The sequence below is a fragment of the Bactrocera tryoni genome, chromosome 2 (assembly GCF_016617805.1).
Source record: "Bactrocera tryoni isolate S06 chromosome 2, CSIRO_BtryS06_freeze2, whole genome shotgun sequence".
NCBI classification, from domain to species: Eukaryota; Metazoa; Arthropoda; class Insecta; order Diptera; family Tephritidae; genus Bactrocera; species Bactrocera tryoni.
The window spans coordinates 18,604,708-18,631,752 of record NC_052500.1 but is presented as its reverse complement, the minus strand read 5'-3'; the positions used below and the strand labels follow the sequence as shown (position 1 = coordinate 18,631,752).

The window sequence follows — 27,045 nt, the reverse complement described above, 5'->3', positions numbered from 1 at the left end:
ATTCGCCATTTTGCTGTTCGCTAATTTTAGCTTTGATCTGATCTCTTGTCACAAAATTTATACGTGAAAAGAACATAATGAATTTAATAAAAAAGAGTGTAAGGGCAACTCTTTGTACTGGTTAAAGCGTTGCTACGATATCTATACTTAGTTATGGAAGTCTAATTGATTAATACCAGTTGCTTGTTCGATTCACCACTTCCCAAAGTTTAACGACTCGAGGCTTCTGTATTCTATATGTAGGACATGACATCAGTACTGGTGATTAATCGTGGATTTACGCGTATGTATCCGAAAACAAACATCAGTCCACTGTATGGGTGTCTCCAGATGAGCCAAATCCAAAAAAGTTGTTGGCACACCAATAATTTCCGAGCAAATGGTTGCCTGTTTTATTGAAAAAAGCTGGACATGTCGCATCAATACTGCTATAACAACGCAGGACATCAAATTCCATTTGTTGGCGAGTTTTCTTGCAAGATCTCAAACCGCTGAGGACGGATCACTCTTCACGACAACAATGCGAGCTCTCCCACAACGACTGAAACATCCACCGTATAGTCCTGAATTGGCACCGAATGCCTTTTTTAATTCTCATACATAAAAGATAAACTAAGAGTTCAACCTTTTTGGACACCTCCAGAGGCGGTTGATGTCTTTAGAACTCATGTTTTGAAGACACCTCAATCAGAGCGGCAAAAGTGCTTCGACAGTTGGTTCAAACGCATGCAAAAGTGTATAACAGGTTCTTCCAGATAAAATCCATGTATAGACGCATAGACTGCCGGGAAAATAGCATTTGTTTTGTCTGTCCTTTAAAGGTTTGCCGCTGAGACTAAGGAAAGTTGAAATTTTTGAATATCAAGACCTAAATACTAAAATTATGGAGGGAAAACTTCTCCAGCCTGCTGAAAGACTGTGAAAACATAACGCCAGGAGAATGCGAACCCGATTCCCCAATCGTTGACGATGGAGCAGACGTTCCATTGCCCGACCATGAAGAAGTTCGATTAGCAATTACCAGTCTAAAGAACAACACAGCGGCGGGGGCCGATGGGTTGCCGGCCGAGCTATTCAAATACGGCGGCGAAGAACAGATAAGGAGCATGCATAAGCTTCTTTGTATTATATGGTCGGACAAAAGCATGCCCGACGATTGGAATTTAAGTGTGCCATGACCTATCCACAAAAAGGAAGACCCCTACAAGCTGCGCCAATTACCATGGGATAGGCCTCCTCAACATCCGATATAAGGTTCTATCGAGCATACTATGTATGGCTTCGGGCCCGGAAAATCAACAACTGAACAGATATTCACCACGCGCCAAATTTTGAAAAAGACAGAGGAAGAGAGGATCGACACACACCACATCATTGTCCAAAAGCTCGGTCAGGATCGGGAATCACCACTCCGAGTCCTGCGTCGGTTTCAGACGAGATGACTCCCTATTGTGCGTCTTCTTCAATCTACTGCTGGGGAAAATAATTAGAGCTTCAAATATCTCCTGACATCAAACAAACATTCGTCACATTCGCGGTTTGGCTCCCACGTCACTGTTGACAGTCATAACTTCGAAGTCGTAGATAATTTCGTCTATCTTGGGACCAACATTAAAATCAACAACAATGCCAGCCTCGAAATGCAACGCGGAATAACTCTTGACAACAGTTGCTACTTCGGACTGAGAGGGCAATTGAGAAGTCAAGTCCGCTCTCGGCGAACAAAAGCCAAACTCCATAATTAAGGGACGTCGACTACGCTGGCTAGGTCATGCCGTCCGAATAGAATAAAACGCTCGAGCTCTAAAAGTATTCAACGTAGTACCCGCACTGGGAAGCAGGGGAAGAGGAAGACCTCAACTACGTTGGAGAGATCAGGTGGAGAAGAACCCGGCTACATGTGGTATCTCGCATTGGCGCCAATTTTTTAGAGATCCTCCCGAAACTTTAACATAGTATCTCCGATCTATAATATTCGACTATTATTTTCGAACTCTTCTCCTCACTTGTTTCTTTCTTTTTCAAAAAGCAGTTCATAAAGCTTGAAATTTCTTGAATTTTTCAACAAATGTTACATCGAGACTCAGTTCTGTGAGCAAACCCGCTCTTCGACGACCAAAATCAAATCGACCTCCGTGCATATTGAGACAGCCAACATAGTATCTTAAGATTCGTAAACTATTCAAATAAGACCAGTTAAGGGTAAGTCTTACCTGCCTCACATAGGCATACACAATATCTACATTCATACGTATATATGTATATAGTATATATATTGTACGAAGGTAGACACTCACTAACGTTATGAAAAACAAAGGTGCTGCTGTGGCAGCTACTGTCCTTAACGCGTAACTCCATAACCCGCGGTCGTTAACATGATAAGGATGCCAGATATCACACACACACACACGCAGAGCGAATTGTGGCCGCGTTTGCAGAGGAAGCAGCGCTGATGGTTGTCACACGAAACCTTTCGCTCTGTCATGCCTTATTTTTAATGGAAACTGCTTAAAAATGCAGAATGCAAAACCACACCGGTCGCTAACCTTTACGCTTCTACTCTTTCACTGGAAGCTCCGCTTATAGGCACTTTTAATAATAATAATAAAAATGTTTACGTGACATTTGATTTATTATGAATATTTTGACAGATTACTGGGTAGATGATAGAGACGGAAACCAGTTCGCTTTTCTTATGACTGCTACTGTCTGCACCGTACAAAGCGTGTGATGTACTTGAGTGGATGAGTGAGTATGGGTATCGGTAACGTAGGCGACACGATCACCAGAAATCACGTATTTTTCATAAAAACTTACTGCAGCTCCTACATACATATGAAGGTATACGAGTACATATACTATATAACTACTATACATCCCATACAAATAATAAGTCACTTAAAATTTGCGTTACTTCTGAGAAATGACAGTTTAGATACACGAAGTTGTGAAGGGCAGACTGGGAATTTACATTTATAATTTATTCGTTGAATATATTCATATGTTTGTAAAAAAAGTACAGTTAGCGTGAAAAGATTAACGTGCAAGTTCAATATTTTTCCGGAAATTTTTACAATTCTTCTTGTTGGATGCTAAAATGGCATATCTATGTACCATATTGTTGTAAACGTCACATCGGTTGAGCCCAGAAAATGCTAAACAACGCTCTCTTATAGCTGAGCAAGTACAAATAAAGATCTAATACTTTTCCACCTGATGACTGAGCTAATACGTTAGAGCTCCAATGAATGCTTTACGCTCAGCAAGGCTCGTCTTTCCCTCATTGTAAGATCGGGGTTAGCGGATACTTCTATTGAAATTGCTTAGAAGAAGATGAGGTAAACTCATCTCAACCCTTCCTAAAATAAGATATTTCCACCTCATGACTGAGCTAATACGTTAGAGCTCCAATGAACACTTCACTCTCAGCAAGACTCGCCTTTCCCTAGTTGGAGTAGTTCCAACTGGTCACTGTTCGATTGGGTTTAGCGTATACCAGTTGTAGAAATTGCTTAAAAGAAGACGAGGTAAAAACATCTCAACCCTTACTAAAATATTTTGTACTATATCTAACCCTTTTAGACATCCAGGAATGTCAAACCAGATTTGTGACAGCTTCAAGGCGAGACTTAACTTAGGAGTATAGGAATTATCTGGTTCACAAAGGACTGTTCAAACTAGTTCAACTACGATCTAATGGAAATTTCGTTCTTTCAAAGAGATATCAAAATATATTTAAGAATATGATAGCGGATTATATGAGTTTCTGAAGTGAGGTTTGAACTTTACGGAGCCGTCGGCAAATATTGAAAGTTGTGATAAACTGCGGGGAGGCTACTAAAGTTTAGTAGGAATCTTTCAACGCAAATATTGAGCGGCAATATGTCGTGACTTATCATATAAAAAGTACCTGTGGAATGTTAATCACAATAAATACTTGGAACTATAGTATTTTCACAAATCCGATAAGACGACTTTCATTTTATTCAGGAGCTCTGGGAGAATCGAACTCTAACACTCAGGGATGCGTTTGTTTCCTTATACTCTGACTACCCTTGTATTGATTTTTAAATTAAAACATGTACGAAGACATCAGAACCTGACGAGAACCTGTGAGGATATTATTTCTTTTTATGACGAGATTTTAATAATAATAAAAAATAAGTAATCAACCTCGAGTTGTATACCTTAGGCAGTCAGCGCTCTAATTTACAAGGTAAACTGTGAGGGTACTAATGCAATCATAAGCCATAGAATGAGATTTAAAAATAAACGGAACTAAAATCGAAATTCTGTGTTGAAGAATGATTAATAGGGGTTCGGAAGCTGAAGTATTGAGACACATGTGAGGGTTCTGAGCTCTGATACTCATTTCAATACGTTTCTTGAACCTCTACCCCTACTTTTACTTTCGCAGAATATGTGGATACACATTCCAAAGTCTCCACATCTATTCAAGAACTTCAGACAAATATGACATCTCGTATGCCATTCATGCCCACAATCCGACAAATTCTCTGCAGTGAATTACGAGCATGTTAAATAAGAGACAGCCAGATCCTAATACCTACTGAGATTACTTAAGAAGCCATCAGACAATACGTCAAATAATATTTACTCAATTTATGATGATGCAAATGGTAGGCAAGCAAGCAAGAAGGACGAGCGAGAGACGATGTACGTTAGGCCTGTCTGCAGTCAAATATTTGTGGAATTTATAATGACATACGCAGAGTTAGTTGTTTGACATTGGACTTTTGTTTACAAAATTTTTGCGAAATTATCATCTTTCTTATTATCACACATTCCTGACATTTTAGGAGCCTCAGTATATTCACCCACTTCGAGTGCAACGTTTCAAAGCAAATGGGCTGACACGTGAACTTGTGAGTAGTATTCGTAAAGTCAAGAATGATCCCACTCCGACAGTTAGAAACGCCGGGGCGGTGAGACGCTCTGAACTCTAGGTAGGCTTAAAAAAGACCGTCAAATGTCTTTTGAATTGTCGACAAAGCTTCTTCAGCTTGCCACAGTTTTGTTAATACAGTTAATATGTATAAATTCCACTGATTCCAGACTAAAGTTGAAAGTCTAGTGAAAGCTGGACAATGTAGGTAAAATTGTATAAAGGTTTCCATTTCACCTTGCTCAAAGCATTTTTGGCAATTTGGTTCCGTAAAAATCTTCAGCCTCACCGCATGAGTAGCAATAGGATAGTGTTCATTAAGAATTCCCATCACCGCGGCGAGCTGAACCTTGCTAAAAACAAATATATCAAGGCCAGAAGAATTTCACAACCCCATATGTCCTGACCAACCCTTGCTAACCTCGCGCGAGCTTATAAATACGGTACCAGAATCCAAAAAGACAGGGTAATATCGGCTTATCCTCAATCTGATGGGATTTGAGTAAGGGTTCTTGCGAGCGGAGATATTATAAGTTTTGCCTTCGTTCTTTCGAAGTTAAGGCTTCTATTTTTTAACTAGAAAATACATTCGCTTTACCAGTTGTCAAATTACAACCCTATGATTTAAAATTACCAGTTGATAGACCTTCTACATATTTGTAACAACATAATCGGGGACGAAAACCAACTTCTGCAAAGTTTAATTAAAAAATTTTAAAATATTGGTATCTCTGACTAAACAGTCACAAATCTACACGAACATGTTTTAATTAAAATGTCGAAAGAATCACAAAAAAAAATCCTACGACGCAGGGCACACAACAAACAACCGAAAACAATCAACAAATTCCTGTGTCACAACAATATTTATACCCGTTTGTAGGCAGACACAGCAAAGAATTTCAGTTTCTTTTCACTTGGCGGCAAAGACCACAACAAGCATACCACCTCAAGGTAAAGAAATCTAAAAAGAAAAAAATATATATTTGGATTCCTCGACTGTCATTCGACGCATTTTACGTTCTTGTACGCCGGCAAGTGGAGTTTAATAAATTATTATTGCTTTATGTACGAGCATTCTCAATTGGCTACAAACCCAAAGGAATATACAAAAGCAGCAACAGCAAAAAAACATAAATACGAGCATAAAACCAAATTAAATAATTCAAATGTTGAGCGAGAAGACAAATACTCGCGCAGAACATAAAAAGGTTTCTTCTGCTGCGCTCTGCCTGCCACTCTTATCAGCGACACAATCAGTTGCGATCTCGACAATCAAATATCAATGTACGGGCGGCAAGGTGCGGTGCGATCGGCCGATCAGCCGACCTGCCAGTGGAACGCAACACTTTGATCGTCGTCAGCGTCAGCGTCATCATGTGCCGGCCGATGGTAGCACAAGTGTGTCATCGAACTGTGGACATGTTCTTTAATTAAAAAGAAATAAATAAAATTCTCCAGGCAAAAAAAAATAGGTAAACGTACGTGAAGAATAAGGGTTGTAGCTGTTCACAATTTTCTGGTTATAGTAAATTGTGTTCGTAGACATAAGTGTAGATTCGTATTTTCACGTATTACATAATTTTTATTGCCCTACGTATGGGCTTAAAATGTTTCACAATACATGTTTGGAATAAATTTAAATTTTAACATGTTCTTTTTTAGTTTTAATTACGTAACGAAACCTTTTTGAATTACATAAGTATTTTTTTATTTTGCTGAACTCAAGCAAACATTACAAAACGGAAAATTCGAACATCTTGCAACAATAAACGTATTTATAGAATTTCGGATTAAATTGTATTTCTTTAGATGCGGAAGACATGTTCGAAGACTCAAACTGGTAAATGTTGAAGATTTCAATTGAAAAGTAGGAAACTGTACACTGAACTCCAAATTCTCTCGTACTTGTGGAACAGTGGGCTTAGCTAGGGAATGTAGAGGTCTTAATCAAATCCAATTTTTGTAAGAAAAACACTTCAAAAATACTACAAATCGTTTAGGAGAAAATTCACACGAAAATTCGATGACGAAAATCAAAATGTTTATGAAGCTGACTTGAAGATGCCATTTGCAGAGAGGGAAATTTCGCTGTTGTTACGTCGTGAAGTGCAACCGTCTATGTGTTTAAAGCATTATCTCCTTTGGTAAATAAATACATAACTATTGATTCCATGGATTATACACAGATAGCTCTAACTAAGAATATTGACAACCAAATCAACCGTCCAAGAGCATCGTAAATTTGATTGGCAACTCTTTTTTCGTTAATCTGAATTTTCTAATTAGATTAAATCCCAGTAATCAGTTCTTAGCCCCGCAGCTGTTCGTACACGGGTCTGAACACTCGGAAATCCTCACCCACTTTGACTTCATGTCGGATTACTTGGATTATGGAGTCGTTAAACCGAACTCTGACGGCTCCTTTTCTACCCATATACCGGCGAAGAGTTGTAGGTGGGAAGAAGCCGTTGGAGGAGAAGGGCAATGAGCTTCTTCACGGATGGGTCAAACCTCAACTCCAGTTTCAGACTTCCTGACTATGGCTGTGTCTTCCAGGCCGAAGTTGCAATATTATGGTACCAGCAGATTTACTGCTCAGAGTTGCGATATTAGTCTTGAACTCATTAACAGTGCATTCAGGGCTGGTCAAAGAGTGCCTAACCTCGCTATCAATAGCATCAAATGTCTTTGTGATAAGGTATGGTATGGGTGCCAAGCCACAGCGTATTTGCAGGAAACTGTAAAGCTGAAGATATAACTAGAAAAGGCACCCTACCGCTATCGGTAGAATGGGAGCGAATCGGTGCTGCTGTATCCTCTTGTGTTCTAATACTGAATAGCTAGGCCTTGGGGAAGCTTGGTCAGCCCTAGCGCACCATTAGTGCATGCGCTATCGCAAAATCCTTTTGGCCCAAGATCAATTGCAAGAGATCTTGTTATCTCTTTGCCCTCAGTAAGGCTAGCCTCTCCCTAGTTTTGGAGTTTTTAATGAGCCATTGCAATATTGGCGTCCATGCAGTAAGGCTGGGAATCCTACCATGAGATGGAAACAACTCAACACTTCCTTCTTGACTACCCCGCGTTTGGGAGGTCAAGACTTAAGCACTTGGAAGCGCATACCTATAGACGTCCAATAGGTCACAGTACTAACCAATTCGTAAATAATTAAAATGGCTATTCTTGATGTGGGTAACTATCCTAAAAAATCGGTCCAGGTTTCATGACACTAAACAGATCTTTAGGACTACAGGCTTTAAAGCTGTTCATCCTTGGGTTCACTTTATTAACTTCACTTTCACTCCGATAACTATTTTTTGCCAAGCCAACTGCATCTAGTCCAGTTGAAAATCAACATCTGACTGAGTGTGACGGTAAAATTGGATCGACAAGTTGTTCTTTATAAAACGCCGTCGCGTTAGCCAAATGACCGAACGTTTAACACCAAATTCATGTTTTTTTCGAAAAAATTAAGCCTAAAAATTGGTTATTTCATTAATTATATTTTAATTCGGAAAACAATTCTATAAAATTTAACGAAGAAGAAAGCCAGAACTGTATGACGACCTGAGCTACAAATTAGGGATGCTCGAAAAAGTAATGTTTCTGTTATTTGAAAAAAAAACTTTGTCTATATTTGCTTTTCTAGAAATTGAATATTTCTCTACTTGTATAAGTTTTAGTCTCAGTTCACCACCACACACAAATTGATGGTGCCGCACTCATTCAATACGTTCGCTTGCCTAACGAATCTGTTTTCTGTGATCGTCTAGACTCCTTCGATGATTATAAATAAATTTTGTAATGAAATTGATTATTTGAAATCAATAATTATATTTCAAAGCATTGTTTATACAACTTTTATCTATATAATATGAGTTTATAAAGACTTCGGCGTAATTAAGACTGCCTGTGCTTCATCTAACCACTTGAATTTAAATTAAGATAATAGTTTTCACTTAAAAAAAAAACGAATCATCATAACAACAAGTATATATAGTGACAACATTATGGACTTAAATAATAAAGTTATAAATAGTACAGCGGATATAACTGTATAAGAATTATATAGAACTGGTATGTAGGCATAAGCATTGCAACATGGCATATTGTCAGCTATTGCGGTAATCATAAATTTTTATCGATCAATTGCCACTTAACCTCAAAACAAATCATGTTTTGACGATTAACTCCGAAGTGACTTTAAAGTGCGGACAAATAATGCAGGAAGATGGCAGCGGAGGAGCGGCATGGAAATGTGCCACACATGTGGATAGGAGAGAATGCGATATGTGGAAATGTATATAAAGAATACATATGTATATGTATATCGAGTTATGTACATATATGCATACATACATATGTATAAGCGTTGTCAACTGTGTTGCACGCATTGCTACACAAATTTCAAAATATCATTGTTGCAACAAAGCATTGGGACTGACTCCAATTTATTGGAAAAGGCGAGGTGTGTTTGTACTCGTATATACATATGTACACACATCTGTTTTATTTGTCAACTGCATTTCGTGTGTGACAAAATGATGTGATAACGTCATAAATGTGACAGGCGATAAAGATCGCAGAGTGATAGTTGAAGTGGTTATTCAATCGAAAAAAAAATTGGGAAATGAAAAATGGAGCAAAGTAAACAATGCGTTGGGTGTAGAGTGCAGCATTTTCCTTTTAATTAGTTATGTAAATAAAAAATAAAAAAAATTGCATGAAAAAGGCTAAAAAAATAAAAAATTAAAAATAAAAAATTAAAAAAATTGCATGAAAAATAAAAAATAAAAAAATTGCATGAAAAAGGGCAAAAAAAAATTTAAAAAAAATTATAAACAAATTAAACCAAAAACGTTAGCCTACCCAAACTTGATTCCGATTGTTCGGTTCGTAATGGCAGCTATGGTATGTGCTAGATTAGTCCGATACGAACAATTATTTCGGATATTGCATTATGCCTCAAGCAATAGCCCATGTCAGGTTTCTTGAAGTTATCTCGTCAAATGAGAAAGTTTTCTAAGCAAGCACCTGAGTTCCATCGTTCATCGTTAGCATAGCTGCTAAACGCTATAGTAATCCGATATGAACAATCTCTTCGGAGATTGTAGCAATCCCTTGAGTAATAATCTCCACCAAATTTCGTAAGATAACTCTTCGAACGAAAAAGTTTCCTATACAAGCACTTGATTTCGATCGTTCAGTTTGTATATTTGATATCGACGGGGCCGCCAAATAAGCAGCTTCTTGAAGTGAAAAGAACGTGTATCATTACTGTGTAACGTTATCTCAAAAACTAAGGAACTAGTTATACTAGCGTATAAACGAATGGAGAGACAGACATGGCTAAATCGACACTTTTTGACAGATCACGGGTGAGAAGTGTCAAGCTGTTATGATATTTTTGTTCCGTATTGTTTGGCATTTCATCATGGAAAGACTTACGCCTGAACAACATTTACAAATCGTTCAACTTTATTACAAAATTTCACGTTCTTTAAAAAATGTTCTCACTCGCTTTCTCAACTTATGGTCAACACAATCAGCCTACTGAGCGTACTATTCGCATCATCATCACCCATTTTGAGACCCAGCACTCATTATTGGATAATATTCGACCGAATAGACCACGTCCAGAACGTTGTGAAGAAAATATAACAGCCGTAGCTGATAGTGTCCATAAAAACCGTGGAGAGTCGATTCGGCGCCGTTCGCAGCAACTCGGACTGACTTAAGGAGTGACCAAGCAACTTCGCTTTGCTCTATGGGCTCTTGAAAAGTTCCAAGACTATCTGATATCTTCAGGCAAAATTTTGTTCAAAGATGGGTATGTAAAACAAGCAAAATTGCGGCATTTGGGACCATGAGCCACCTGAAGAGATTCAAGCTGCCATTTCACCCAGAAAATACAACGGTATGGTGTGGTTTGTGCGGCGATGGAATCATCAGTTCATATTTCTTCAAAAATGATGCGACCGTTATCGCGCCATAATAACCGACTATTTGATGCCTGAAATTGAAGCTCGTGATCTCGGCAACAATTGGAGTCAACAAGACCGCGCCACTTCCCACACATCGCATTATTCAATAGATTTACTGAGATAACACTTCGGTGAACAGATAATTTCACGTTTAGGGCCGGCCGATTGGCTGCCAAGATCGTGTCATATCACACCTGTGGGGATGTGTAAAGTCTAAAATCTATGTGGACAATACCGCTTCGATTCCGGCCTTGAAGCAAAACAACACGCGTGTCATTCGCCAGTTACCAGTTGAAATGCTCGAATGAGTCATTGAAAATTGGGCTCAACGGATGGACCATTTAGCCGCGGCCAACATTGAAAAGAGATAATCTTCAAAAAATAAATGTCAATGAATGTTCTTGCGAATGATAATAAAAATTCCAAATTAAATTTGAAGTTTCTGTGCTTTTTCTTTAAAAAAAGTAGGGAACCTCGAAATGGATCACCCTTTACAAAGTTTCTCATATCTTTTAAGACTAATATTTTTGGTATAACGTCAACTGGAGGCACGGACATTTTAACATTTGGTGTATATAGGGGTTAGACAAAATATAAATCGCTTTTGATCATTTTTGAATGAGAACAGAGCACTAATCATAGTCATTGTTATGATACAGTAAAATAAGCTAATACAAGTAAAAATAAAAATTTATTCACGATTGTGGTTCGATTCCAACTAATTTCAAGGTTTCTTAAGAACACTATCTCTCATGAAACATGCACTTAACACTAATTCAGTTCATGATAATTTTATGGCAATAAATTGACTATAGATATGGATGGAAAAAAATTAATTTCGAAATTATAAATATCTATGATCGAAGTTACGGCGCGAAGAACTCTTTAAAACGAATGTGTTTTATAAACGCAACTCAATTACAGTTCTTGTTTGTAGTGTTTATTATTAATAAAATGAAAATAATAATAATAAAAAGCAATTTCCTTTAGTCAATTTGTTTGCTTACAATAAAGATATTTTGCTTCGATAAGCAATAAGTATTGAGCAATAAGACCTAAATCTATATTTACTTGTGTCTCAACAACAATTCGAACAACAACGGTTAAACATGATAGCTATACTTTATTGATATATTGATTAAGTGCTATATGTGCGATTAAACACGGCAAATATTTACAGAGTTATTGAGAAAAAATATTGCATGACAGTTAGGAAAGCTGACACCTGAGTTTTATTAAGGAATTACATTATTAAGGAAAAATGTTGAGCAACATGTTGCAGAAACAAATTTTAATTGTGAAGAGCTAACGCAAAAGAGAAAAGGGTTGAAAGAAAGGGATTATCGCCTGGCTTATTTCTTAAGTAGCTGGATTTAAACGAACTTGTAGAGCGGGCGAAAATCTTTAACAAACTTGAGTCGAACGTTTCGGCGATACAGAGGTATACTTTGCAAGCCTTAAAAAAGCTTGGAAAAATTGCAGCGCAAAACGGAACATGAATAATATATTTCCACGCAGCGAACGGCTTCAAGATCAGCTAAATCTTAGATTTTAGCTGCAATTTTTTTGACGAGAGAGCCGCGCACGCAAAGAAGTGGGGAATCGAAGACGGCCGATATTATGACTTTAAGCGATCTCTTTATACTCAGACGTGAAACGCTAAACGAATTCATTTGGCTTTGCAGCTGGCAGTTATTGTTTTGAAGGCTTCAGACCAGAAATTTAAAAATTTTCCATTTTTTGTGTAAAATTGGTTTTTCATGTTTTTCATTCGCTGCATTCGCCTTCTAGCAGGAATGTTAGCCCTGTTGTTGTTGCATTTGTAGACGCGTCAGTGCAACATGTTGCACATTTCACACTGTCTGTCTAAACGCCTACCGGTCAAAAATTTATGCTCTGCCACGCTGCTGAGACGGTAGCGATTTCGAGGATTACGCGCACTATGCTCCACAGGCGTTGGCTGGATCCGACCAAATATGCACTTTGCGCATTCGCATATGCAAAGTCATACACGATTTTGCACTAAAGGTACCGCGCATTGCTGCCGCAGCAACAATAGCGGCTAACACCAACACCAGCAGCAACAGCAAGCCTTACGCGCGTACTTTCGCATATCTTCGCAACAGGTATGCATGGAAGAATGTACGTATGTACGAATGTGTGTTGAGGGTATTTTGCAACAACCTTCACACTGTTGTATTCCCACAACGGTGCCTCTCTGCGTTCCCCGTCGGCGGAGAAATCGCAGAATGAATCTTAAAATCTTTTCAAATCTCGTTCATAAACATCAAGCAAAAACAAAAACAAAAACAAGAATAAATGCTAAATAAAAGCAACAAGTCTACGCAGCCTCACGGCAATGCCACAAACAAAATAATGAACGAGAAAAAGGTAAAAGCAATGCGCGAAACTCGAATTGCGAATCGCGAGTCGCGCTGCAGACGCGCTAAAGACGCGACTTTGCGTCGCCAATGCTGTCAGCTTTACAATGGGCTGGCAGGCGGCAGTAGTGCAGGCTCATGGAAGGTCTTACCGCTGACTGCGTGCTTGCCTGGCTGCCTGCCTGCTTTAGTAGATTGGCTCTCGTCTGGTTGACTCTTGGAAGACTATGATGCTGACGCGCTGATGCCGTGGCTGATGCCAGAAGTCGTCGCATAGCAAATGCTAAATGCCGCTTGGCGCGATTGGTTCGTGCTGCTGAATGCTAAGGCAGAAAAGACCGGCCAGCCGTACCAGCAAAGCAATCAGTGGAGATCGCTGCAGCTGCAGGCTATTATAGTATGTAAGGATGTATGCGGTTTTGCGTTCTGTTTTGGGTAAAAAAGGAAGAAAATTCAAAAAGGAGTAGAAGCTGTATTGCAACCGTAACCAAAAATATCCTGCAATTGCTCAGCACGACGCAAATTTTGAAAATAGGGTTACTAAAAGAGTTAAGTGTTAGTTCAAAGTATGTTCTTTCAAAACTCATGAATACAAGGTTTACAACTTCGATCAACTTTACATCGTTTCTAAGCCCATATCATTACATGGAGCGATTACCTTGAAATTATTCAGCCAATTTCTTCTTTGTGCCTATAATCGACTAATGTTGCGCTCCCGCACATACATACATACGGATCTGAAGACGAGTTTAGGAAAAGTCACAAGGAATCAAATCTGGAGAAGAAGATGACATTGACATTTGTTTGGTTTTTGTTGGTAAGTATCTTCTTTGTGACCACTTCTCGAACTAATAATTGCAAAAACAACTTCTAGTCTTCTGACTGGGGTCTGTAGGCAATGTGCTTGATAAAAATACCAACTGAAACGTGTCGAGTGGACCATTTCTACTTCCGACGATTTTAGAGTTTAAGATCCTATAAAAATTTATTGATTCTAGTTAGGATCTAACTCAAACAAGGTGAAGAGATCGAATACCAACAGCTATATGGAAAATAATACTCTTGTAAACCCCCAAGTTGTGATCTAGTGACCGATGCACAGAGCTTACTGAAATTATGGAGAGAACACTTCTCCAGCCTGCTGAAAGACAGTAAAAGCATAACACTAGGATATGGTGAACCCCATTCCCCAATCGATATCGATGACGTTGGAACAGACGTTCCATTGCTGGACCATGAAGAAGTTCGAATAGCAATTACGCGTCTGAAGAACAAGAAAGCGGCGGGGGCGAATGGAATGCTATTCAAATACGACGGCGAAGAGCTGAATTACCGGGGGATAAACGTCCTCAACATCACATATAAGGTTCTAACAACAACGTCAGCCTCGAAATACAACGCAGAATAACTCTTGCGAACAGGTGCTACTTCGGTTTGAGTAGGCAATTGAGAAGTAAAAACCTCTCTCGACGAACAAAGTCCAAATTTTACAAATCACTCATCATCCCCGTCCTGCTATATTGTGCAGAGGCATGTTCGATAACAACATCTCATGAGCCGGCGTTACGAGTTTTCGAGAGAAAGGTTCTGCGGCAGATTTATGGTTCTTTGCGCAAGGGTAAAGGCGGATACCGCAGACGATGGAACGATGAGCTGTACGAGATATACGACGACATTGACATAGTTCAGCGAATCAAAAGACAGCGGCTCCGCCGAATGGATGAAAACACTTTACCTCTGAGAGAGCCAGATGGAGAAGCACCTGACTTCACTTAGAATCTACAATTGGCGTCAAACAGGAAAAGGAAGAACGCCTGGCACTCTGTAAACTCGGCTATAACCGCGTAAGCGGTATCTAAGTAATAAGGAAGAAGATATGAAAAAGAAATAAATTAAGCACGTTCGTTTGGCTTGATGTAAATGTTGGGGTAATGGAATCCTTTAACTCCCTTAACGCATCCAAGGAATTATATCACCAGTACTTAGTATTAACTTCGGCTATTGGAAAATCGACGCCTACACATTCGGCGCTGATGTTCGACTGTTCCTATCTTAAGTTATGTGCAATTATGTTTTGCAGGTCCAATAACATTAAAATAGTAAAAACCTGTAGACCACAAAAAATCTAAATAATAAATCCGTTATATAAATTTTCACAGAATTTCGCAATCAAGGTGCTTTATAACATTTACTAAATAACAACCAATTTAGGAGCATAAATCTTCAATAAAAACCACACAAATCACGCAACCAAACCATAATGGTATGAAAGAAGCCCAGCTTACTAAAGCGGAACGATCAGACACAGAAGGAATTAAGAAAATGTCTAGAAATGCGCAACGGTTTCACCTTCAAAGTGTGATCAAATAAATTATTTACCACCATAGAACAAACGAAATAGCAGACAGCAAAAAAACAGGGAGTTTAGAACGAGATGTTTGAAGGAAGTAAGGAGGGAAACCGTAGAGAAGGGAGGTAAGTATTTATTTCCTTACTGTATGAGGCAGAAAATTAAAAATAGTACATAAAGAAATAAAATACGAAAACATATACAAACATAAGCCTCTTGGCATATAAAAAGGAGCTAAGCAACAAAGAGCCTTGCTACGCGACGGGTCAGCTTAACTTCACTTGAGATTTCCACGCAAAGATTGCGTCAGTTGTGAGGCATTATGTGGCGTTGCAATCATATGCGCCGAACCATAATTCCATACTTTGACTACGCAAAGCTGTTGTGCGTTTTACAACCTGACGCTCTCTTATGGCGAACCGCGTCGTACACAGAACGCAAACCTGCCTTTTTTTATTACAAAGTCGCGCAGTATTTCCTTTTTTCCAGAACTTTGCAACTTATGCTAGTATGCTGGCAATGTGTATGGAAGAAGGTGGACGACGCAAACACCATTAATCATAAGACAAATGTGCGCAGGCGTACGTACTTATGGCCTACACAACCTAGCCGACCGCGACACTAGAAGTCCATTTGAGAGCAAATTTTAACTTTGTTATTGTTGCCACCGCAGACGCGGTGTCATAAAGAGGATGTGCCATGGGTACAACCCAGTCACCACCTTGCAGCAGTCATTGTGGCTCATTCATACAATATATTTGTAGGTATTTACCGGCATTTTATATAGGGGATTTAGGCAGTTATAGCCATATCTTTAATTTATATTTAATCTTGACTTTAATTTAGACTCGGTCGAATTAGTAAGCTTCAATTCACTTACTTAGAAACGGGCTTATGGCGCAAAACCGACTTCCAGCCTTTTGGATAAAAAGTACTTCCAGAAATCAAGCAAAAACTTGACAGATACTATGAGGTGGATTCCATTATGTTCACTCTTTCTTATCAGTTTGATCCTAAAGTGGTTGCTACGCTAGAAAATATCTATAAAAACCCCGGAGCGCAGTTTGAGAAATAAGAGAAAATTTTTAGATTGCCATCCCGAAAAAGTAGCTCGGTGATATGAAATTCTGAACAAATGTAGGTTGTATTCACAGAAAGAACTGACTTTTTATGTAGCTTAGGAAATTGTTATAAGGAAATCAGCGAAACGCGGATAACAGTGGAACCAAATGGAGAGGATCTTATTAAGGAATATGTCTTTCTTCTATTCAAGTGTCGCCTCTCTGACTTATCAAAAAGATCTCGTATAGCCGCAAATGGCTTTCGAGTTGCTTATGCGTGCGCAATCGGAGATTATCATTCAACTTTCCAGGCGTAAAATAAAACAATGCAAATCAAATTTTCATTCAAGTGTTGTTGGAAACGCATGAACTAAGATAGCTAGCTTGAATGTTTCCAAGCAGGTACTAGAAAAGAAGCAAGCTTACTCAATACTTAATTCCAAAACGATTGGTTCTACGTGATTGCGTGTCAAATTGGATTTGTAGCCGCCTCATAACAATGCAGCAAAGCCAACAAACACTCCTCAAGTGTCATGAGCATTGTAAGCAGGCAGTAGAAAAAAATATCCGAAATTGGCTATTGGAACGTGGTTGCATGCATTTTAGCTGCTCCTACACCTCCAACAGTGCAGTCGCATAACGAAATAGCCGACATTGAAGCTCATTTCTCTCATTCAACTTCACTACGTCGTACCCAGTCCTACCCAGTGAGTATTAGCAAGAACCAATATTTTATACTACGTATTGTTGCCCCATCAAGATTACGTAGGACGGCTTGCTTGCTTGCCTGTATGCTTCGTTGGCTTAACGGCGTTGTTCTTTTGGTGCTTTTGTTCCCGTTCAGGCTTCACGCGCATGCGCAACCAATCGCTTGATTGGATTTTATTATGCGCACTACTGGCGTGCCAATGAATCAGTCGCCGCCGAACTAGTGAGCCAGCAAACCAACTAGCCGACCGTGGATGCACCGAACTGTTCGTTCATTCTTAATTTTGTGGCTTAACTTTAACTTTCAACTCTTACTGTACTCTTCTTAGGAAACGGGATAAAAGCGTGATAAATGGTGTCGGAATTAATCAATGTATTGTATTGCGCACAAAGAGCAAACAAAATTGGCGAGCACAAAGGAAAATAGTGAAATACGAGTATGACAGGAAATAAGCGTAATAAATTCGATTTGTTGTGAAAATTTAATTAAAAAAAAAATTAAAATGAAAAGTTTTTAATTTTTAGTAAGAAACGAATTGTATTTAACTGTGGTCGGTTTCTTAATTCGATTAAGGGCAAAGGCAATTGTAAAGTATAGGGCTGAAGCGTATAACCTTGAGTGCTCATCATTTACTAGAGATCCATTGGCTCCATTTTAATCTCAACTTTCTTTTAATCACACTGTGACCACTAATTCTTAACCTCTTAATATTCCAAACATAGGAAACGGAAACTACTCTGTCGAAACTGTCCCAAACTTTGAACCTTGTCCATTTGAGGGGGCCATAGGCCAATCCTAGAGTTTATTACCACTGATGATCCCGCATAAAGCTTCAGATTCATCATTTTTTCCGGGAGTTTAATATTCAAAATATAGGAGTTCGGAATCCTTTTTCTGTTACCATCACCACTACCTAGTACAGAAAACTTGTCGCAACTGTTCTAAGCCTTGAACTTTGTCTCTGTGAGAGGGCCACAGGCTTATCCTAGAGTTTAGTACCAACGGATAAAGCTTCGGATTCATCGTCCATTCTCCGGGAGCCACTACAGACATATTCACCTTATGTTCAGGGTAGACAACTTAAAATCGACCTTCATTTTAATGTCCCCAACCTGTTAGAAGGGCTGTTTTGACTCCATTGAAGAAACCTGGCGCCGCTAAGATAGCTGCAATGCCATGACAAAGTGTATCAGACCTAACTATAAAATACATCACTAACGTGCAGCAGAATGCCAAAAGAAACAATTTATACGAGTATTATAATCATTAATATTGATAAGCTTGACGCAAGCTATTGGTTAAGGTCAACTTTCTAGTAATTTTTTATCATTTCTTTTAAAAATATTTTCAGATTCATATGCAAATTCATCTCTGGTGAAATCGCCAACTATTTTGAATTGTACCGTTAACAAGCATCGGTGGTTCAGTGGTAGAATGCTCGCCTGCCACGCGGGCGGCCCGGGTTCGATTCCCGGCCGATGCAATAACTCTTTTTTCAATAATCGTGGACGAGGCATGACGTCACAATTGCCAACATTGTGTCGTCTAAAGTCAATTAAGTGATGAAGATTTTAAACACCAAGGATGTTAACCGGAACCTTAAAAAATTTATTCGGTTTGGCTGGTTCGGACAATATAGAAAATAGTGAAAAGTTACTCAAAACAAAAAATTTCTGGCAAATTCATTTTCTGAAACCAGTTTACTGTAAAATTTTTAACCTTATCGCGTAGATACTTATAATGTCCCGTTATAACCCCTACAACTGGAGGAGCTAGTCGGCGTATACAGCTTTCGATTTACTTTGGACCAGAAGGAACTTACTACTGCGAATGAATAAGTAGTTGCCCATCGCTCGCCAAGCTCTCATGAGATCCAGCTATCAGAATTAAAACACATGAAGACAGTGGAGCCCTAACCTGTTCTGTTTCTATTGATAACGAGGTTGAGGTGTACTTCCTTGGCAGCTCATGAGCTTTTCAAATACCTACGGTCCCACTGTGGCCTTGCACACATACTCAATGTCATTGTTGGTAGACTAAGCATTCTTTAACTAATCTCGAGTGCAAGGTGAGTAAGTCCTATGCTAGTATTGCCGTACTAATTTTTCTGCAGATGGTTGAGCTAAGGAGCGGTACTGCTGCTACCTTCAAGGAGTCATCTTCTGCCAGTTCGGCCTATATATGGATGTTTGACTAAGAAGACGTAGATTGATTGTATGACTGAAAGCCACAGCTGTTTCGAAATTACAGCCACTTAAGCATTTAGAAAACAAAATTACTTCAAATCCCGAAAGTTTACCGTTAAGTTTTTTATAAGAGCATCGGTGGTTCAGTGGTAGAATGCTCGCCTGCCACGCGGGCGGCCCGGGTTCGATTCCCGGCCGATGCAGAATTTCTTTTTTTAATACTTATACCCAAGAACTGACGTCACCATTGGCAAGTCGTCGTCAAAAATTAACTTACACTATAGCTCAGGTTTTTGATACTACAAATAATAAGAGTATTTTACTTTGGGTCGAATAGAAAATTAAGCATTTAAGGGACCGTTCTTCTCAATGCGGACTTGCGTAATTCGGAAGTAACACAACTAATACAACAATACCAATATCAGGTTTCAGGCAAGGCGATTTCCTATCGTGCGACTTCTTCAATCTACTGCCGAAGAAAATTATTCGAGCTGCAGAGCTTAATCTATAAGAGTGTACAGCTGCTGGCGTGCACCGATGATTTTGATATCATTGGATTCAACACCCGCGTCGTTAATTCTGCTTTTTCCAGACTGGATAAGGAAACAAAGCGAATGGATCTGGTAATGAACGAGGACAAGACGAAATATCTCCTGTCATCAAAAAAAAAGGTGGACGCACTCGCGACTTGGCGAATGTCGCATTCGATGGAACGTTGAGCTGTATGAGTTATACGACATTGAAATAGTTCAGCCAATTATGAGACAGCGGCTACGCTGGCAAGGTCATGTTGCCCGAATGGACGAAAATACCCCATCCAAACATGAACAAATATCAATTTATTTAACTAGTCGGATGATAGCAATGAATATGGATGATATATTATTACAGTTTTTTTGCAGTGAGCTTTATACTGTTTGTTGGCCTGGGTAATGGTCGACCTTTCACGAAAAAGGAGTTTACAAGTTTAACTTTTAACTGACTACCTCGTAAACTTTCAACAAAGCTTATTTAACAAACAATTAAAATGTTCTTCGGTATTTTTGATCCACGAAGAGCCCTAATTTCCCCGACAAGCATCGGTGGTTCAGTGGTAGAATGCTCGCCTGCCACGCGGGCGGCCCGGGTTCGATTCCCGGCCGATGCATCAAATATTTTTTAAAATATGCTCAATAAATAATAATTATCTCCACAAACACTTAAATACTAATTTCTACTCACATATTTTCCGCTAAATTATTACTGTATTTATGTCAGTATGTTTTGACAAGCGTCGTCACAATTCAATTTCAGTTCATTATAAGCATATTCCAGTAATAAACTTACCTGCAAAGAAAAAGAAGAGAAAAAGATTAATCGCAATCAATTTAAACATTATTTACAAATAATTGAGGAGCCAAGAGCCAAAAGCCAACCACAAGAGCAATGTAGCAATGCTTTAGTGAGTTCACGGACCGCTTTAAATACTTTAAGAGAAATTATCTAATTAAATTAAAACCTTTTGACATTAATCTCAATAGTATTCAAGAGACAGGTTTGTCTGCGACATAGCGCTATCAACAGCAGCACTTCTTGGTGCAAAAAAAGCAGAGCTGCCACACCACAGTGGCAGGCAATCAGTCGTTGGAAAAGGCGTTCGTGATCTTACATATTGAATATACATATATATCGGTATATATCGGTGTATATAGCGAGCGCATGTGTAATGCGCAGAAGAACCTGTTCGCTTGTCTTGAAATGTCTTACCACATGTACTTGCCACACTCCCGTGCAACGAAACACACTTTGATTACAACAGAAGGATGCTGTGCGGCCACGCAATCCGTGCAACGCGCAAACTAAGCGCCACCTGAATTAATTGTAAGCACGGCAAAACAAGTTCAAAAGCATACAAAAACAAAAGGCAGAACGAATCTTACGACGGAGCTGACAGGCTGCGGCAAAAGATTGGCCGAATACGGCTGAGACTAGTACTACAGACGAGCAAAGCCAAGAAGCGCGCAAGAAAAACGATTCGAATTAAAATAAACCAAACGGTGCCAATGCTGCTCCATCAAGCGGCCTCCATAAGTACACATACAACAAAAATATGTATATAACAATACGATTGCGCATTGTATCCTGGGCACTGTGCCACATATTCGAAGATCGTTTGTCTTCGCAAACAACCATAGGAAGACTGTCTAACAAACAGCGCAAAGCAGTTTTGTTGTTGCTGTGGGATCGTACCAGTTTCGCAAAGACACACAGCGTCAGTCGGTCAGTTTATTTGGGATCTGTCATTTGTGCGGATCTCTCGCAGATGGAGGCGTCGCAAGCAAGGTAGAAGGGTAGCGGACGAAGAGCAGACGGACAACGTGTCGCCACTTCGTCGCCTGTCTGGGGCGCGTTCCTTGCCAACACATAGTAAAAAGGTAAGTGGCGAGCCCCAAGGCGGAATATTTTGAACGCGCAAAAGGAATCAACACACACACACACATACACATGGTCATATACAGGTGTGGATATATGACAAGCAAGTGTTAGTATGTTTGCCCTGCGGTTTGGGAGCTCGCCGAACGAATGATTAAAAAAGGAGGCAAACAAGTGTGCGGTGTTTGTGGAAAAGTACGCGCGCCGCACTAATTAAAAAAGAAGAAAGCTATGTTAGTGTTAAAATTGTGTGACTTTTAATTAAAATGCTGTCGAATTTTGACTTCCGACGTGCTGTAGACATGCCACAAATAAAAAACCATGAAAAAACAACAACTTAAGTAGATGCGAAATGTAAGTGAGCGAAAGATAGTGAAACAGTGTGACAGTGAGCGCTTGAGAAAGCAAGCCGTCGCTACATTGTGGCATGTGACAGGAATACTTCGGCCAACAAGGTGCCGAAAACAACCAACAACAATTTCAAATTTCAACCAGAGCGCACTTGACGCTTTCAAACTATTTTGAGTTATCACACCGCAAATGAACTGCAATGATCCATTGAACTACAACGAAAAGCCGCGAACGAAAGGAAAAACCTAAAGAAAGTTGGGAAGAACATAATTTAATATAAAACAAAAAGACCGCAACGCTTATAGTCACATTCAACTAAGTACGTCATAAATTATATGTTTCATTTATATCAACGCATAAAAATCGATTTTATTACATTTTTATTACCGGCATTCAAGATAAAGACACAAAAGACACAGGCAGACAGCTATGCACGCAAGCGCAGAAATAAACCTCAATGACTCGCGACACAAGCGGTTGTGCTTCGAAAGGGGTCATAAGCACAAGCTGTAAACAAGAATCCCAGCCGTTAAGAAAATATGTGGGGAAGACAAGATGTGACAATAAGCAACATGGTAAGAGCGACAATTTAAAGCGGCGCGCAATCAAGTCAGTGGACAGGCGACCACAATGTTCACCATTTATTTTAGTTATCAGTATTACAGCGGTTATTACAGTGACTCACAAAATTCAGAATAAGGGAGATATGCACCTAAAAAATAGATATAACAACAACTCGACACGCTGATGAGTTCTTTCTCTCAGTGTTTACTGGCGAGGATTATTCGACCAATTAATGAATTAGTAAGTTTTCAGCGCAAAGTTGTTGAAAAACTACTTCATATTGACTATCGAGTAGCGACTACACTTAGCACAAGTTTTGTCTAAAATTCCAGAACTTCGCGCAACCCTAATTAAAACACTCGAATCCGTAAGCAATAAGTAATCAGCAAACAACACTATGATAATTTTACTAATGATCAAATGTCTGACTATTTGTTCAAAATCTGACGTTATAGGTATATAGAATAAGCTCTTACACCGGGAACTGCTTCTAATTGTTATGTGTGCCTTGATTTTAGAACGATCGTTTCGCTGTAAAGTCTCCCGATGAAGAAAAAGAAGTTATTTCAACATTCCATTTTAAGAACTCCAACGGCAGCTCTTGAAACTGGTACTAAACCTGCCACCTATAGACCTCTTCGGTGAAAACTGCGCAACAAAATCGGCAGGATGACTACTGGCTGCAGGAGAATTTACATATAGAACCAAATGGCGGTTGGGCAAACACCAACTACATGATCCCACTTTTCAACTGGGAAAGAAGGTTCAAAGTAAACATAGAAAAAGATGCAACACTCTAAACATTTATACGGATGGCTCGAAAATAGACGATGTAGTTGGTGTAGAATACACTGTCCAGTGTTAGGCATAAGGCCCTTTTAAGTTGCTGTCAAGCCGAGGTCTTTGCTACTGCGAAAGCCGCGGAGCTGGCCACCAGCAGACAATTCCAGAGTCAGCTTTTACATAGACAGCCAAGCAGCAATTAAGACAGTAACTTCATATCGCATATCGGCCAGAAGTGTCTTGGGAAGCAGGACAACACTGAAAAGTGTTGCCAGAGGCAGGCACTTCACTTCTACTGGGTGCCAGGCCACAAAGGCATCGAGAGCAATGAAATAGTGAACGGAATTGCCAAGATTGGTGTACGGCTAACACCCTAAAACGTGATCAACATGGAAACCCATACATTGTCTATACGAGAATCTGGACAGAAGCATGGTCAAGAAAATCCAAACCCGACGGAACGAGCTATCTAGGTGCAAAACTGCAAACTTCATGTGCAAAACGGTGGATCGGAAGTACACAAAACTCCTATTGACACTTGATAGAAGAGAATGTAGGAAGATGAAGGGTATACTAACTGATCACTTTCTGGTGTCGGTACACGCCCGCAGATTGGGGCTGACAGACCGATAAGATTGCAGGAAATGACTAGAGCAAGGTACCAGAGAAACAATGGAGCATCTCTTGTGCACTTGTCCCGCATTGGCAAGACTACGCTGTAAGCATCTGGGATCCTCACGGTATGATATACTGGAGGAGGTATCGATAGTGAGGCCACAGTAGTTGTATTGAGCTCCATCTGGTATCGCAAAGAACCAAGAATGGTCTATGCGTGGCATCTACCAAATTTACCTAACCTAACCTAACATTCTGTCGACGCTTCGCAAAAGCTTGGCCTCTGTTGGGCTACCATTAGTTTTTGCGCTGTCGCAGAATCCTTTTGACTCAAAGTGAATCGTAAAAGGTCTAGTGAGCTCTTCTCTCTTTTTTTTTTTGTTTATGGTCTTATCTAAAGCGTGTATTTTCTTCTGACTTTTTACATCCTGTAAGGAGTTATGCTGTTAACATTTTTACCGAGGACTAATGGAATCAACGAAACCCATGTAACCTCTTAAAGCGCTCTGACGACTGATTACAGAAGAACTATTTTCTGACTTTATAAAGCACTGGATTTATTAATCCACATGCGATCCTCATCTTAAGGGTCAGTTACTGAATCTAAATCTAATCTGAACCAACGATCAGAGCTTAATGGAACTAGGAGGGAGTATTGAGAGTATTTTGAGATTCTTAAAAACGTCCAAACTTTGCATCTTCTGACTAACATTTACACTTTCTGGCCGATGTAAAACTTCTCCTAAGATTACGATTCACTTCAGTTAATGGTATTAAAATTTATTCGATACCTTCTCGGTCTAAAGTCTGAGATCTAAACGCTTCTAACTGATAGGATAGACATATGTATATATATAAAAGTCATAGACACCACCATCTGTGTAATTATTAAGTTTAATAAGTTTAGTCTGTGATTTGTTTCTACCTTTCTTTGTATTAAATTGTCTCTTGTATTTATTTGTCACTTACGAGATAAAACAAAAAGAGTTGAAAAATTTCATCATCAGAATTTTTAGAGTCACTGTATGTAGGAATTAAAGATACTGTAGCAAATAATGAAGATTTCAGCGGTGGACATTTTTGTGTCTAGGCTTACACTCTCTAAGAATTATAGCGGGACAACATGTCAAATCTTAAGCCTGATGTCAAGTCCCAAGCGATTAGGTACTTGTAAAAATGTCGAAACACAAATTTCGAACAAGTATCATTTCATTAGTAAAATTAGGTGTCAAAATAAATCTCGGTACACAAACATCATAAAATAAAAAGGCGACACATGTTAGATGTCACTTATAAATATTCGGATTTTAACTCTTAAGCGCATAAATATGCGAGGTGATAACATATTGACATATATATTAAGCGTACTTATGTATAAGATGCTCACTAATGAAATAAGTACAGCTGATAAGAAACACTACTTTGTAAGAACATGCAAGAGTTTGCGGACTCATAAATTTGAAATGTTAATGCCGATGGCGTGTGTTCAATGTATACAGTTGTATACAATGCAACAGAGCAACAACTACTTTCGAAAAGTTTTAAAAAGACATGCGAAAAGGAAAAAAGAAGCGTGTAGCTAAGAAAGCCATCAAAGCGACACCTTTAGTCGCGCTGCGGGGAACCATCATTAAAACCACTTTTAATCGAAAGCGCTTATTTCGCAAACACATTGTTGTTGGAGTAAATTGTTATAAAATTAGTTACTTTATTGGCAGAAACAGCGGGTAGCATTCAATATGTATGTAGACAATATCAGTGTCTATTTGGGCTTTGTTCGATGTAGGTGAACCCCACATTTTATCTTTTCGAACCTATGAGCTGGTACATGGCGAAAGAGGTGAACTTTCAAAGTGAATTTCAAGCCTAAAAGAGGTTCCGGATTGGCCAAATAATGAAAGCGACTGAAATATTTTAAGACCGGATCTCATATTAGCAGTTCATCCATCGAAGATGGACTGACCTACCGGCTGGGAGAATTTTTCGGATTCACAAGGTGTGATCTACATTGACTAACATAAAGGAAGGGCAAAAGGCTCACAAAAGATCTACTATACCGAATTATAAAGTCACCTGGAAGTTCGAAAATCTTTATATAGGGTATATGGGGGCTGAGGGACCCGATTCAACCCATTTTTGATACGCAGAAATACTACTGTCAGGAAAAGATTCTGTCTGAATTTCATCTGTTCACGTTAAATATTTTTGCAGTTTTTCGTTCAAAGATTTGGAAAGCGAAAACGACATACAAGTATAAAATGATCCCATTATCAACTATTATCTCTATTTCTCTTATTCCACAAATTAAACTGCACCCAGTTAATATTTATGTTAATGAATTTTAATACTACGTTTTTTATGCCGTTTTAGCAATAATTAACGCAGATAACTAATTACTAGTGGAAAAGAAAACACGACACTAAGCAATCTCTTCGGGTTTGAAGAGATATAACCTCAAATACAAGCATCGGTGGTTCAGTGGTAGAATGCTCGCCTGCCACGCGGGCGGCCCGGGTTCGATTCCCGGCCGATGCAGTAATCTACTTTTTTTTTTTTTTTTAAGAAAAGACCAGGTGGAGAAGGTCTTTGCTTCGCTGGGAATTTCCAATTGGCGTCACGTTGCGGAAAGAAGAAACGACTAGGGTACGCCAGTAAAGAACAAAAAGGCATTAGAAATTAGATGAGGTTTGCACCGCGACCTAGGGTCTATTGTGTCCACCGTATTCACCAGATTGAGCTCTGT

The 27,045-nt window shown here is 39.2% G+C and overlaps 1 protein-coding gene and 4 non-coding genes across 5 annotated transcripts in view; 4 read left to right on the top strand and 1 right to left on the bottom strand.

The window, feature by feature from the left end:
- LOC120767228 (bone morphogenetic protein receptor type-1B) overlaps nt 1-27,045 on the bottom strand; it is a 239,536-nt gene that overhangs the window by 178,454 nt on the left and 34,037 nt on the right. The gene's annotated exons all lie outside the window — the stretch shown is intronic.
- Nucleotides 18,804-18,874, top strand: Trnag-gcc. Its single transcript has one exon. It is a non-coding gene; the product is annotated as a tRNA-Gly (tRNA).
- Trnag-gcc lies at nt 19,710-19,780 on the top strand. The gene has a single exon. It is a non-coding gene; the product is annotated as a tRNA-Gly (tRNA).
- Trnag-gcc lies at nt 20,654-20,724 on the top strand. The gene has a single exon. It is a non-coding gene; the product is annotated as a tRNA-Gly (tRNA).
- On the top strand, nt 26,767-26,837 carry Trnag-gcc. Its single transcript has one exon. It is a non-coding gene; the product is annotated as a tRNA-Gly (tRNA).